This window comes from Jaculus jaculus, chromosome 8 (genome assembly GCF_020740685.1).
Source record: "Jaculus jaculus isolate mJacJac1 chromosome 8, mJacJac1.mat.Y.cur, whole genome shotgun sequence".
Classification (NCBI taxonomy): Eukaryota; Metazoa; Chordata; class Mammalia; order Rodentia; family Dipodidae; genus Jaculus; species Jaculus jaculus.
In genome coordinates this window covers 29,336,324-29,349,717 of record NC_059109.1, presented here as the reverse complement: position 1 = coordinate 29,349,717, position 13,394 = coordinate 29,336,324, and the positions used below count along the sequence as shown (strand labels likewise).

At 40.8% G+C, this 13,394-nt stretch overlaps 1 pseudogene; it reads right to left on the bottom strand.

Moving 5' to 3' along the window:
* Positions 1–649: 649 nt before the first annotated feature.
* The window catches only part of LOC101598251, a 60,854-nt pseudogene continuing 48,109 nt past the window's right edge, over positions 650–13,394 (bottom strand).

Genomic DNA, 13,394 nt, shown 5'->3' with positions numbered 1-13,394 from the left:
AGCAAACTCAATTATTGAGTTGACAAAAGGAATATTAATATTATTCATGGTAGAATATAAGGTAAAAAAGAATTAAAAACTGCAGTACACCTTAGCCAGATCACCAAGTTTAAGAGGAAGGCATGGGCAAGGAGCAGCTAGCTGCTAAGACTCTCATGAGAAGCTGGGTATGAGACTGGTGAGTTGACAAGCCTCTCTGCTTACGTGGAAACTCCCTTGTATGTTACCCCACACATTCCAGACCTGGCTTTTTCAGAGACTCAACTCAATTGTTCTCTTTTTTAAAGTAATAAATAAACATTTACTTATAGTATATTATGGTATAATGTAGAAAATATAAAAATTTCATTTATCTTATTTACTGACTAGCTATAAAGATACAATTATTGTCTTCCATTTTTTTTTTAACTTATTTGAGAGAGAGAAAGATGCAGATAGAAAGAGAATGGGCACACCAGCCACTGAAAACAAACTCTAGATGCATGTGCCACATTGTGTACCTGGCTTTACATAGGTATTGGGGAAACAAACTTGGGCCTTCAAGTTTTGCAAAACCAGATGCATTTAACTGCTGAGCTATCTGTCTAGTCCAAGCATCTTATTTTTTTCTGTCATGATGACTGGCACCAGGTAATATAAAATGTTGTTTTCATATATTTGAGTAATATCGGTGGCCATCTTGAAAGTCTCTGTGAGCATATCTTGCTTAAAAGTCTTATCATGAGGGATCCTTCCAAAAGGTTCAAGGTCACTGAAGCAAGATTCAAAAACGTCATCAACAGCCTTCTGGGCTTCTTCTTTGCTGATATTCCTAACCGCCGAAACAGAAAAGTGGCTCAGTCTCGCACACAAGTCTGATGGTGTCCTTTTAATTCCAAAGGAAACCTGAGTATTTCATTTAGAAGTGAACAGTCTGCACTAAGGTCTGCAGCACGCATCTCTGAGCAGTCCAGATGTCTCACATTGGTGAACCAGTGGACATGAGCCTGACAATGATCCAAGGCATGAATGAGCTCGTGGGTGACCACCCGGTTCATATTATTCATATGTTCATATTATTCTGGCATAAAGCAATCTGAGATGTTGAACAATCAAAGCCTCCACTGACATTTCCATTACAATCTTCACAGGAAAAGTGTCTTTCTTTCTTCACAGTACAACTCGAGTGCTTCATAGCATCATGAAGAAGTTTGACATATGGATTCTTCTCCAGCATCTCCTGGAGCATGCGCTGGCAACTCAGGCCAGCAGTGAAGAAGCCAGAGGGAAACCCTAGCTGGGGCTTGCTGGGCTGGCCGCTGGCCACTTGGGGCCCTGCGGAAGCTGCTGAGAGGAGGCAGGAGTAGGTCATCAATTGCTTTTTGATATCTGGCAACAGTATAAGATGGTTAAAAAAAATCAGTTCCTTGTTGAGATATGTCTGAATCCATTTCTCCTGGGTAGGAGGTAAAGAGCATTAGTGCTCCACATGTCATTCACCTAAAATGATATTTAACCAAATAGACAGACAGCACTTGAGGATTTAAGAATGAGACTCTATAGGTAATGATACACCTGGCCCATGAAAGCATTTTTCACTGTTCCACACGGGGACCGAATGAACCTGAGTCTAGTGATGCTCTTATTTCATAGCATGAGCATTGGTGACAGGTGCTAAGGGAACTCCCCAGGCTCAAATGACAGATCCTGATGATTTATTTCTGCTTGAGTGGCTATACAGGTTTAAGCACAATATACATTTTCCCCCCAGTCACTTTCTTATCTTTACAAATGTGTAAATCACCTGGAAATGAAAACCAACTCCCATGATCAGAGGCTGAGAAATGTTGAAGAATGGGTATCTATACCCTGTATTTTTATGTCACAAAAATTCCCCTCACCTTGCACCTGGGTGTGGTGACCCATACCTATAATCCCAGCACTTGGGAGGTAGAGACAGGAAGACAAGGAGTTCAAATCCAGGTTCTACCACATAGTGAATTTGAAGTTAGCCTGGGCTCTGTGCGTCCTGGATATAGCTTTCTCCTTTTGTATTGATCACGCATTGCACCTTGGCACATCCTTGGGAATAAAAACACACCACAAAACAGCCCAGAACCTAGGGACACTGATTGCCTTTACTCCCTAATGTCAAAACTGCTTCTCCAGTTGCAGTCTACTTCATAAACAAGTCATCTGGGCCCCAAGCTGTTTTGTGCTGCACTTCACTGTCTTAATACTGTGCTATTTAGAAAAGCAGCCCACTGTCACTGAAGATCTGCCTTTCTGATGGATGTTCATGTAGGTGCCATAATTACACCTAACGGACAGTAGTTCAGAATATGCACTGGGTATTGGGTGAATGTCATGAATGGCAGAGACTAAACCTGAAAATGTTTTTAGAAGATTCTCAGTAAATAGTAAGTTCAGATTCAAATAGGACAAGAAAACCAATATAAAATAGAAAAACATGCTTATTGGATTGGTAACTAGCTTAGAAATATCAAAACAGCATTTTTACTAATGATAAAATTCTTTAACATTCCTTGCTTTCCTTCCTGCTCTCTCTCTCCCTCCCTCTTTCTTTCTTTTTTGGTTTTTCATGGTACAGTTTCACTCTAGCCCAGGCTGACCTGGAATTCACTATGTAATCTCAGGACAGCCTTGATCTCACAGTGATCTTCCTATTTCTGCCTCCTGGGTGTTGGGATTAAAGGTGTGCACCCCTACACCCATCTTCCATTCTTTTGTTGTTGCTGTTATTTTTCAAGGTGGGGTTTCACTCTAGTCCTGGCTGACCTGGAATTCACTATGTTGTTGCAGGCTGGCTTTGAACTCACAGTGACCCTTCTACCTCAGCCTCCTGAGTGCTGGGCTTAAGGATGTGTGCCACCACGCCTGGCTTCTTTAACATCTTTTATAAGCCAGATGTGCTTCATGGGATGTCAGAGCTGCAAATGTACTGTTATAGCTGATCCAGGTTATTTTCTGGCTTCAGGGTTCCCTTCCAGCTCTGCAGTGAGCCATTTTCCTTCACCTGTACCTCAGTTTGCTCCACACAGCCACCCAACTTCCATGATTCCATTACATTCCTTATTCCAGGCAACATTTCCCTGTTCTAAATGAAGACATATTAAGTCACACCACTTTGGTTACATAATTATCAAATAAATTTTCATCCATCTTACCATATGACAAACATTTTCCAGAGATAATAGCTTAAATTAACTCATATTGTATATGGAAGAGGGTACTAATACACTATGTATCCATACAAAATATGTTGTTAATAATAGTATATCCACACATGCAAGCAAAAAGTTAAGAATATTTTGATGAATTCTGAGTCACAGAATCTAAGACCTGGGTCAAACTTTTTATTAAATACTTCTCATGGGCAGACTGGCTTGCTGGGCAGCTTCCTAACTGTCAATGCCTGGCATGCTAGCGGGGAGGGAGCTCCTGCATCTCTGGTCCTTTCTGAATCCACTTGCTCCCTGCAGGACAAGCCAATAACCCAGAGGCTGACCTGTAATCCTCACTGGGTGGGGAAAGAAATGACCACAGCTACTGGTAGGTATTCTTTACCCTCAGTGCCTTCCTGAGAATAAACATAGTCAATGAAGCCAGAGAAATCCCTGGGCTAATGAGAAACAGTAACATGATTCTAAATGATAATCTAGTTTTCAATGACATATACATCTAGGAACAAATTCCAACTATTTCCCCCTCTCAATGAAAAAGCAGAACAAACCACAAGTTAAAGTCATGAAGGTAAAAAGCAGATGAAATATACGTGTCTCCTGTCATCATCTCACTTCTCTTTTCAAATCACATTGTTTATGGAAGTTATGTCACTGGGACATGCAGAAGATTAAACTGGAGATTCTTACTTAATGTAAATGCCACATGATAATAGAATTGAGTATAAACACTTTGATCATGTCATAAATGCTATTTTAAAATCATATACATGTACTCAGACAATATTGATATCATTAAATATGAATTCTAGAGATTGAAAGACTAAGGTAGAAGAAATAGTTATTGTCCCAGTATTGTAATGAGGTGCATACACCTCACTTGGGGGAGCAGTGGCTTGGCTGGTTGGGAAGGAGCTCCCCGTTGAACACTGTCATTGCATTAGGACTCCTCAAAGTTTCTGCTAAGATGCTGCACACTGTGAGTGCCCGAACTGACAGCAGCATATTACACACTGTGTGTTAGAGAAAGACAAGCCAGAGATTCCTGGTGGTACCCTCTAAAGATTGTACCACTTTTTTTTTCAAGGTAGAGTCACCATGCCTGGCTGACTGTATCACTTTTTTTTTTTTTTTTTTTTTTTTTTTTGGTTTTTCAAGGTAGGGTCTCACTCTGGTTCAGGCTGACCTGGAGTTAACTCCGTAGTCTCAGGGTGGCCTCGAACTCATGGCGATCCTCCTACCTCTGCCTCCCGAGTGCTGGGATTAAAGGCGTGCGCCACCACGCCCGGCTGACTGTATCACTTTTGACAGGTCATTTCAGCAACAGAAATTTGTCTTGAGACAGGGTCTAGGTCCTAGGCTTGAACTCGCTCTGTAGCCAAGCATGACCTCAAACTCATATTCCTCCTACTGCCTCTATTTCCCAAGCACTGGGATTAAAGGCTCACACCATCATACCTGGCTCATTTTTATATCCGTGAACCTCAGTTTTCCATCTGTGTCATAGAAATAATGATGTACCTCATTAGCTTATTACACAAATCATATGCAAAGTGAATAAAAAGGACTTAGCCCAGGGCCTGGCCTGTGGTGCATCCTCACTAGACACAGGTTCATTTCATCCCAGACAAGTTATTCAGACACCTTGCTGCATTAGTGCATAGGAAACTGGAAATGCTTTGAGTTAGACTGTTTGTTTATTGATAATTTCATTTGATTACTTTTGTGTGACAAGAACTTATTCTCTTTTAAAACCCAGAGCAGTGAATTCAGAGTAACAGCTTAGATAAATGTTCTGATGAACTTTAAACTTTCAACTCAGTACAAGTCTAAGAGCCTACCAGATACAGCGGTGCCCAAGGAAGAAATGGCACCTGCCTTATTGGAATTCAGCTGCAGGGGTGGATTGATGACCAACCTTAAAAGGTTGTCATTAAACCATTAAAAGGTCTGTGTAAAATAGGAAAACAGCTTTTGAATAGAGGGCATATAATGTGGGGTTATAGGTTAGAACTGTATCATTTTAAACAGTTCTCATTCCAAGAAAAAGAAGAGAACATTTTCAAGTTCAAAGGGCAAGAACAATAGAATATTACAGACACCTTATATGAGCATATTGGTGGACAAAGAGAGCCATGAATAGTTAGTATAACCCTGCAGTATGGTAAGCAAATTATTTCATAGGCACACATCTCTATCTGCTGTTGAATTCACTCCTAACGATCAATGAATTCCACTGTATCTTCATAAAATGTTTGTTTCATGGTTTTTGTGTGTGGCATATATTTACTCAGGGTCTAATCATCAGTTTTCTTTTTCTGTGAAAAGATTGTTTTTTTAATGCACCACCAATGTGTCTGTTCTCTCCATTGCTGGTAAGTGGCAGGTGCATCACATTAGTACAGCTCTTCAACCAACCAAGCATAACATAATAGGTGTGGTGGAATCTGACAGGATTCATTTGATACCCAAAAATGAGTCCTTGTGGAAAAGCCTGTCTGACAGACCTGCAAAGTTAAACTCTGGTGAGCTTTAGGATGAAACAGAGAGCTTTATGTTTCTATGTGTTGTTTGTATAACTCATTTGTCTTCAGGATATTCAGGAGGGACTATTCTGTACAGTGTATCCATGCTGAAGACATTTTTTTAGCAACTATATTTTTTTGTTTATATTTATTTATTAGTTTGAGACAGAGAGAGAGAGAGAGAGAGAGAGAGAGAGAGAGAGAGAGAGAGAGAGAGAGAGGAGAGGGAGAGAATGGGCGCACCAGGGCCTCCAGCCACTGCAAATGAACTCCAGACACGAGTGCCCCCTTGTGCATCTGGCTAACGTGGGTCCTGATGAATTGGGCCTTGAATTGGAGTCCTTAGCCTTCACAGGCAAGTTCTTAACTGCTAAGCCATCCCTCCAGCCCCAGAAAACATTTTAATAAGCAAGGCATGCTTGTGTTGGGAAAAATCGACGAGTCTGACAATGTCAAGGTGCTGACTGGAACAAAAAGGGTGTTTGGATTTTAGAGGTCATGTTATCCTGATGGCAGTGAACACAGCCTGCGGTGATAGCCTTTGTTCTCTGTTTAAAAGCAGACCATGAAAGATGTATGGCTCCCTAGGAATCAAGATATGGAGACCCACAAACTAACTCGATATTTTATTTTATTCTCCTACCTCTGCCTCCTGAGTCCTAAGATTAAAGGCATGTGCTACCATGCCTGGCCAACAGATATAATTTTTAAATTGTTATTGTACATATGAATGTATGTATACATGTATGCATATATGTTATATATTTATGCATATTACATATATAAAACAATACTCAAACCTCAACACTGGTCATTTGTAGGAAGTATAGTGCATTAAGAGTAACGCTAAAGCATTAAATAAAGACATTAGAAATTTGTAAATGTTGGGCTGCAGAGGTGGCTTAAAAGTTAAGGTGCTTGCCTGTAAAGTCAAAGCAGCCAGGTTCTATTCTCCAGGACCTACATAAGACAGATGCACAAGGTGACACATGTGTTTGGAGTTTGTTTTCAGCGGCTAAAGGTCCTGATGCACCCATTCTCTCTACCTGCCTCTCTCTCTTTCCCTTTCAAATAAATAAAATAAATTAAAGAATAAAAAGAAATTTGTAAATGTAATGAAAGCATTAGATCAGAAAATATTTCCCATGTATATGTATATACACACACACACACACACACATACATGTTCACACATACAAGATTCATTGGTTTATAAGCACTAAGCACTGGTATTTATAATTGGAATGACATATTGCTTTGCTAAGACTACCACTTACAGAGATAAAAAGAGATGGTAATTCAGTATGTCAATGGATTAGCTAGCAGGAGGCTGTCAGATTTATTTTTTGAGAACACTTCAGTGTACATTAGATATATTTTAAGTACTGCTGTTTTCTGTGTGCTGTCTTTCTATATGCTGAAATAAGCAAGGCAGTGAGAGGCAGGAGGTGCTCAACTTCCCACCGAGCCAAAGGAAAAGCAATTTCCTTGGTTCTTAAGGAAGAAAAAATAGAACACAGAGCTCTCAATGACTGCAGCCACCCTGAGCAAGAGCTATCACTTTCCCGAGCCCTTTCTCGAGTGACCACAATGACCCGTCAGCGTGCTACCCTCTGGGATTGGACTTGATCTTCTAGCATTTTAGTTTTGTCCTGGGAGGTGGAAAATGCAGATTCAAACATAGTGAGAAATGAGGGACACTGGACACTTGGAGCAGTGGGGCAATCTGCAGCTGTGGAGCTGGAGAGAAGCCAGTTCATATTGGAGTGGATGCTATCACAAGAGTTATGGGCTTATGTGACAGTACGTCACAGGCATTTGAAATATGCCACTATGAAATGCCAGCCTGACATTAAGCTGCTTTGCAGGTATCATCCTTTAAATATTTGGTGATTATCCATGTCCTGGGAGCACTGCTTGGCTCCCTGGTTTTGTAAGACCCTGGCCGACCTTAATCACTGCAAAGAGTGCCACCAACTCTAAAAGCATCTTCAAAGAACATTAATTTTGATTTCTATTGACATTCTGAAGAGTTTTCTTTGCAGCTGGAATGGGGATTCAGCCTTATTTCCCATGATGAGAAAAGTGAAAGTTTCCTGTGGGAGTAAGAATGCTACCTGGACCACCTTCACAAAACAAAAGCATTTTTTTCTTTATGTCCAATAAAAAATGCCTCAAGCATTTTGCACACATTATCTCATGAATTCTATGACATCTATTTTTACAATTAGGCCCAGGGAAGTTAGGGTGCAGAGATTATTAGGGCTGTCAAGTTAGTTTTACAATGGGAATATTAGCCCTGGGTTGTCAGCCAGCATGCTATACCACTTGGGCCAAGTCCAATTAGAAGGTATAAACTGGGGATAAAGTAAGTTCCTTAAGAAATATTGGTAGAATAGAAGCAAGATGAGTGAAGATAAAGAAGCATCCTCTCTTAGAATGAGGAAGCTGAAGAAGAATTTATCCTAGTATTACAAAATACAGCAAGAGTGCATTAGGAGACAGGCAGGGGCAGTGAAGCTTGACTCCAAGGATGGAGCCACAGATTTCCCATCTGCAATGCCTGCTTATCTTAGCTCTACTCCTCACTGCCACTGGCACCACAGAATGAATTCCACAGTGAAAATGCTAGCAAGAGAGAAAATGTCATGATTCTGTTTTCCCTTATTCCCTACAGGATAGGATGGAAGATACACATGCATCCTGAGCGGAGAGCATAGTACAGCAGCCACACCTGCTGACAAAATAAAAATAGATGACTTTTCATCCTCTGCTATTGAGAAAAGAGACAGAATTCTGAATTTTTTTTTGTGGTCTTTTAATGTGTAGTCATAATTGAGCATGTAGAGTCATGATGTTCTATGAAAAAGTGTACATTCAGCATCTTCGGAACATTCTCAGAGAGGGCATATTAGCAATAATGAGTTCTCCAAGAAGACTCAGGGAGGAGTAAAGAAATCATTTAGAAGCATCCTAGAGCCAAAAATGGCAACTGGAGAGAGATGCAAGAGGAGTGGGCATCTTTGTTATTTTAAAGTCGTATGTATGCGATTAGCTCCTCTTATTACACCTCCAGCATCTCTTCATGTCAGGCTGTCACCTAAGCTGCAGTGAGAGTCGGCTGTCACCTAAGCTGCAGTGAGAGTCGGCTGTCACCTAAGCTGCAGTGAGAGTCGGCTGTCACCTAAGCTGCAGTGAGAGTCGGCTGTCACCTATGCTGCAGTGAGAGTCGGCTGTCACCTATGCTGTAGTGAGAGTCGGCTGTCACCTATGCTGCAGTGAGAGTTGGCTGTCACCTACGCTGCCAGTGAGAGTCAGCTGTCACCTACGCTGTACTGAGAGTCGGCTGTCACCTAAGCTGTAGTGAGAGTCAGCTGTCACCTCTGCTGTAGTGAGAGTCGGCTGTCACCTCTGCTGTAGTGAGAGTCGGCTGTCACCTCTGCTGTAGTGAGAGTCGGCTGTCACCTCTGCTGTAGTGAGAGTTGGCTGTCACCTAAGCTGCAGTGAGAGTTGGCTGTCACCTAAGCTGCAGTGAGAGTCGGCTGTCACCTATGCTGTAGTGAGTGTCATCTGTCACCTAAGCTGCAGTGAGTATTGGCTGTCACCTATGCTGTAGTGAGAGTTGGCTGTTACCTAAGCTGCAGTGAGTGTCATCTGTTACCTAAGCGGCAGTGAGAGTCGGCTGTCACCTAAGCTGCAGTGAGTTGAACGGTTTTACCTCTGTTGCATGTGGGTGAAGAAATGTGGGGAAATTAATGTTTTGTGGGCCCCCCTCAATCAAATGGAACCAGAAGCCAGTGGTTAGAAATTTGCGCATTGGCTGGGAGCAATGGAGTGACTGAGTCAGCTCTCTTAGGAGCTTTCCTAGGAAAGCCAGTGCAGCTTCGTCTGACTTCCTGTCTTCTGTGATTTGTTCTTCCTTCTCTTTTCCTGGAGACCTTGTCATATTTCCATAATCAACAAGTAGAAAGCAAATTTTTTCATCCTGTATCTGCCTGTGTGGGGAATCCAGGCTGACAATGGCACAGTAAGAAAGGAGCAATGCACAAGCTGAAAGAAGATAGGGGCATTTGTCAGGCATGGGGTTGGGATTTAATATGGTTTTATCTCCTCCACCAGAACCTAGAGATTGGAGTCCTGAGGGCTTCTCTAGGATTTATCTTCTTCTTCATAACCTCTCATTATACTTTCTTCTTAGACAACCAGTAGTTCTAAAATGTGAAACAACACCTCTTTTTTTCTTTTTTGTTGACTCCTGTCTTGTCTCTAGTCCTGGACCAGTCTTCACAGAACTGTGTCATTTATCCAGGCATCCATGCACCCTTACCATCTGGATATCCTCAGGTACTTTTTGTTAATCTATACCAAATCAAATTCCTACTTGCCCCCAATAGTCTCCTAAAAATTCCATTATATCCTGTTTCTTCTAGGAAATATATTACACTTCTATTCTTCCTGTGGTACCACCATCTAGCCCATAGTTTAAACAAACAAAATGAAGAAAGATAGGTATTTTTGGTTTTACCCTTTTTTATATTCTCTTAGAAATTCTATCAGTATATCTCCAGAACAGATTTAAAATGCTTCTAGTTCTTTCTCTCTTTTTGGTTTTGAAGCAAAATTCGAGATTAAAAAATATTTTAATATGGGAGAGAGAGAGAGAGAGAGAGAGGGGTCAGTTTTATATATCTAAGGTGGGGGAGGGCTAGGGGCATTGAAGACAGAATATTCTCATCTAGTATCTAACCTCTGTCTCAACTGACATCATCCTCATGTTGGGCACAACCATCTTTTAGCAGAACTAGTAGGATAAGCTTCTAAGCTTCTCTCACTGCTGTAACTAGAATCTTTCAAATACAACACAGAATCCATTTGTCTTCCAGTTATTCTTTACAACCTCCTTTCTTCTTCCATAGTCATCTTGACATAAAGACTAAAACCTTCCCATGTTTCCAAGGCCTTATGTGTTCTAGGTTCTGACAATATATGATTTTATTCCCTGTACACTCATTACTATATATTATGCCTTCCAAAGTCATGTGTTGAAATGTGAGTGCCTTGGTAAGGTGCAGACTTTAGGAGTGGACTAGACCATGGGGCAGTCTTCATGAGTGAGGTTAGTAAAGAGGAGACCATATGGACCTAGCTAGTCTCTGATACATGGGAGAATGTAGTAAGAAGACAGCTTATGAACTGAGAAACCAGTCCCTAGCAGACCTGAATATACTGGTGCTAGGTCTTGAGCCATGTAGCCATCAAACTGTACGAGGTAAGTTTATAAGTCACTCAAGTCCATGGTGATGTGTTACAGCAGCCCAGACGAACCAAAATACACATTTGGCAGCATTGACAGCTTAAAAAATTATTCAGCTATGTGCACACACACGTGTGTGTGTGTGTGTGTGTGTGTGTGTGTATGCACACACATACCAGCACCTTATGCCATCACAAATGAATGGCAGATGCCTGCTCCACTTTTTGTGACCTACTATCATGGGTGACTTGGACATTAAATCCAGGCCAGCACACTTTGCAACCAAGTTCCTTTAACCACTAAGCCATCTTCCTAGCATCCCCCTCAGCGACTTTATATTATTTCAGTTGTCCAGATTCTATCATTTCTCAAGGTCTTGCATTTCCTGAAACTTCTACCTGGATAGTTCTTGCCTTGCTTTTCCTGTGGCATGCTCCTTATTCTCCAGGCCTCAGCAGAGGTGACTCCTCTGAGAATCAGCATCTTGATGATCCATTTACACAATATCTTCCACCCTAGTTACTCTTACTCACTTATTCCTTTCACAGTTTTTGTCTTAGAAGTCTAATATTATAGCTGGGCATGGTAGAACACACCTTTAATCCTTACACTTGGGAGGCAGAAGTAGGAAGGAGGATCACTGTGAGCTCGAGGCCACCCTGAGACTACACAGTGAATTCCAGGTCAGCCTAGGCTAGAGTGAGACCCTACCAAAAAAAAGAGTCTGATACAGTGTCTTGGGTCTTATTTTTTATCTCCATGAGGACAACATTCTTTCTTTTTTCTTTTTTTCTCTGAGGTAGTGTCTCACTCTAGCACAGGCTGACCAAAATTCACTGTGTAGTCTCAGAGTGGCTTCAAACTCACGGTGATCCTACTACTTCTGCCTCCTGAGTGCTGGGATTAAAGGCCTGCACTACCAGTGGTGCCCAGCAGAATCTTATCTTTCTTGTAAAGCTTTACAATTCTTATGCCTGGATGTAGTCAACTTTGTGGGAGATATTGATGAGTGAGTTAATTATCTTAAGAGATTCCTTTGCATGGGTACATGCAAGAAATTCTTAGTTACGTTTAGGCAAAAAAAGTGTCTTATTTTTCATGTCTACAAAATCCATAAATCTCTGTTGTCTTTAAATTTCTGATTGAGACCCAGATAGGAGGGAAACAATCATATGTGTTTGTGTGTGTGTGTGTGTGTGTGTGTATGTGAATACATGAAGACATTGTCATAAATCTTCATTTCTTACTTCACATGATCAATTTTATCTTTCATGAATAAAGCAAAACTGATGAGTCATCCCTTAGCAATCAAGTTTATTGAAACCAATTGCATTTTTCATTAGCTTTTATCTAGATGGAATGATTATGTCTGAGAAGCATGAGGCTTTTATAAGAAAGAACAAGACTTCATTTCTACCCAGTTTAAGATGGTCTTTCTTTTTATCAAGATGATACAACTAACTTCTAGTATAACTTGGCCACATGGAGCATGGCATGTCTAGTATGTCTTAGGTATTTGTTTTTTAACTCTTTTCCCCTTCCAGCTGTACACAAAATCCATTGTCTCAATTCCCTTTGACGACATATAGACCAACAACATCAATTCTTTTAGCCACAGATAATACCCTATTCTAGTTTTAATTTTTATAACTAGCACATGTGGTGCCGGTCTTTCTAATGTGTCTTTGGAGGCTGGGTTGTCTTGCTTCGTTTTATGTTTCTGAGGCATAGTGCCATGGGCTCTTTTTGGTAGCATTTTTCTAAATTTATTTTTGCCAAATGCCATTGTCACTAGGGCCAACAAAACAAGCTTTGTTTTATATTTTAATGTTCAAAATAGAGGTGGAACAGGTCTAGTACTACTGATTAAATATTAATATAAATTATTTTTTATTATTTCTGGAAATATGTGCTGACACAGATCTCTTGTGTATCTGTGCTAACATTGGAGTTTTCAATTTCCTTCTTTTTTAACTTTTATTTGTTCAATTATTTGAGAGAGAAAGAGAGAGAGAGAAAGAGAAAGAGGCAGACAGATAATGGGAGCAACAGAACCTCCAGCCACTGCAAATAAACTCCAGACGCTTATGCCACCTTGTGCATCTGGTTTACGTACATCCCAAGGAATTGAACCTGGGTTCTTAGAATTCTCAGGCAAGCACCTTAATTGCTAAGTCATCTCTCCAGCCCTCAATTTCCTTCTTGAAGTAATTTTTGATTATGGCATCTTGTGGCCTTTTAAATTTAGGCTTCCTACATATTTATTTGCCCGGAAAGGCACATGGCTAGTACTTGTGATTTAGTGTTTTGGTATGTCTAATGGGGTCATAAGTCTTGTTATCTTTGAATGTAGAAGTCATGCTGGGCCACAAGTGGGTTTGTTAGTATTGCACTCTCAGGTTGAAAGACGACAGGAGATAATTGGATTTTATG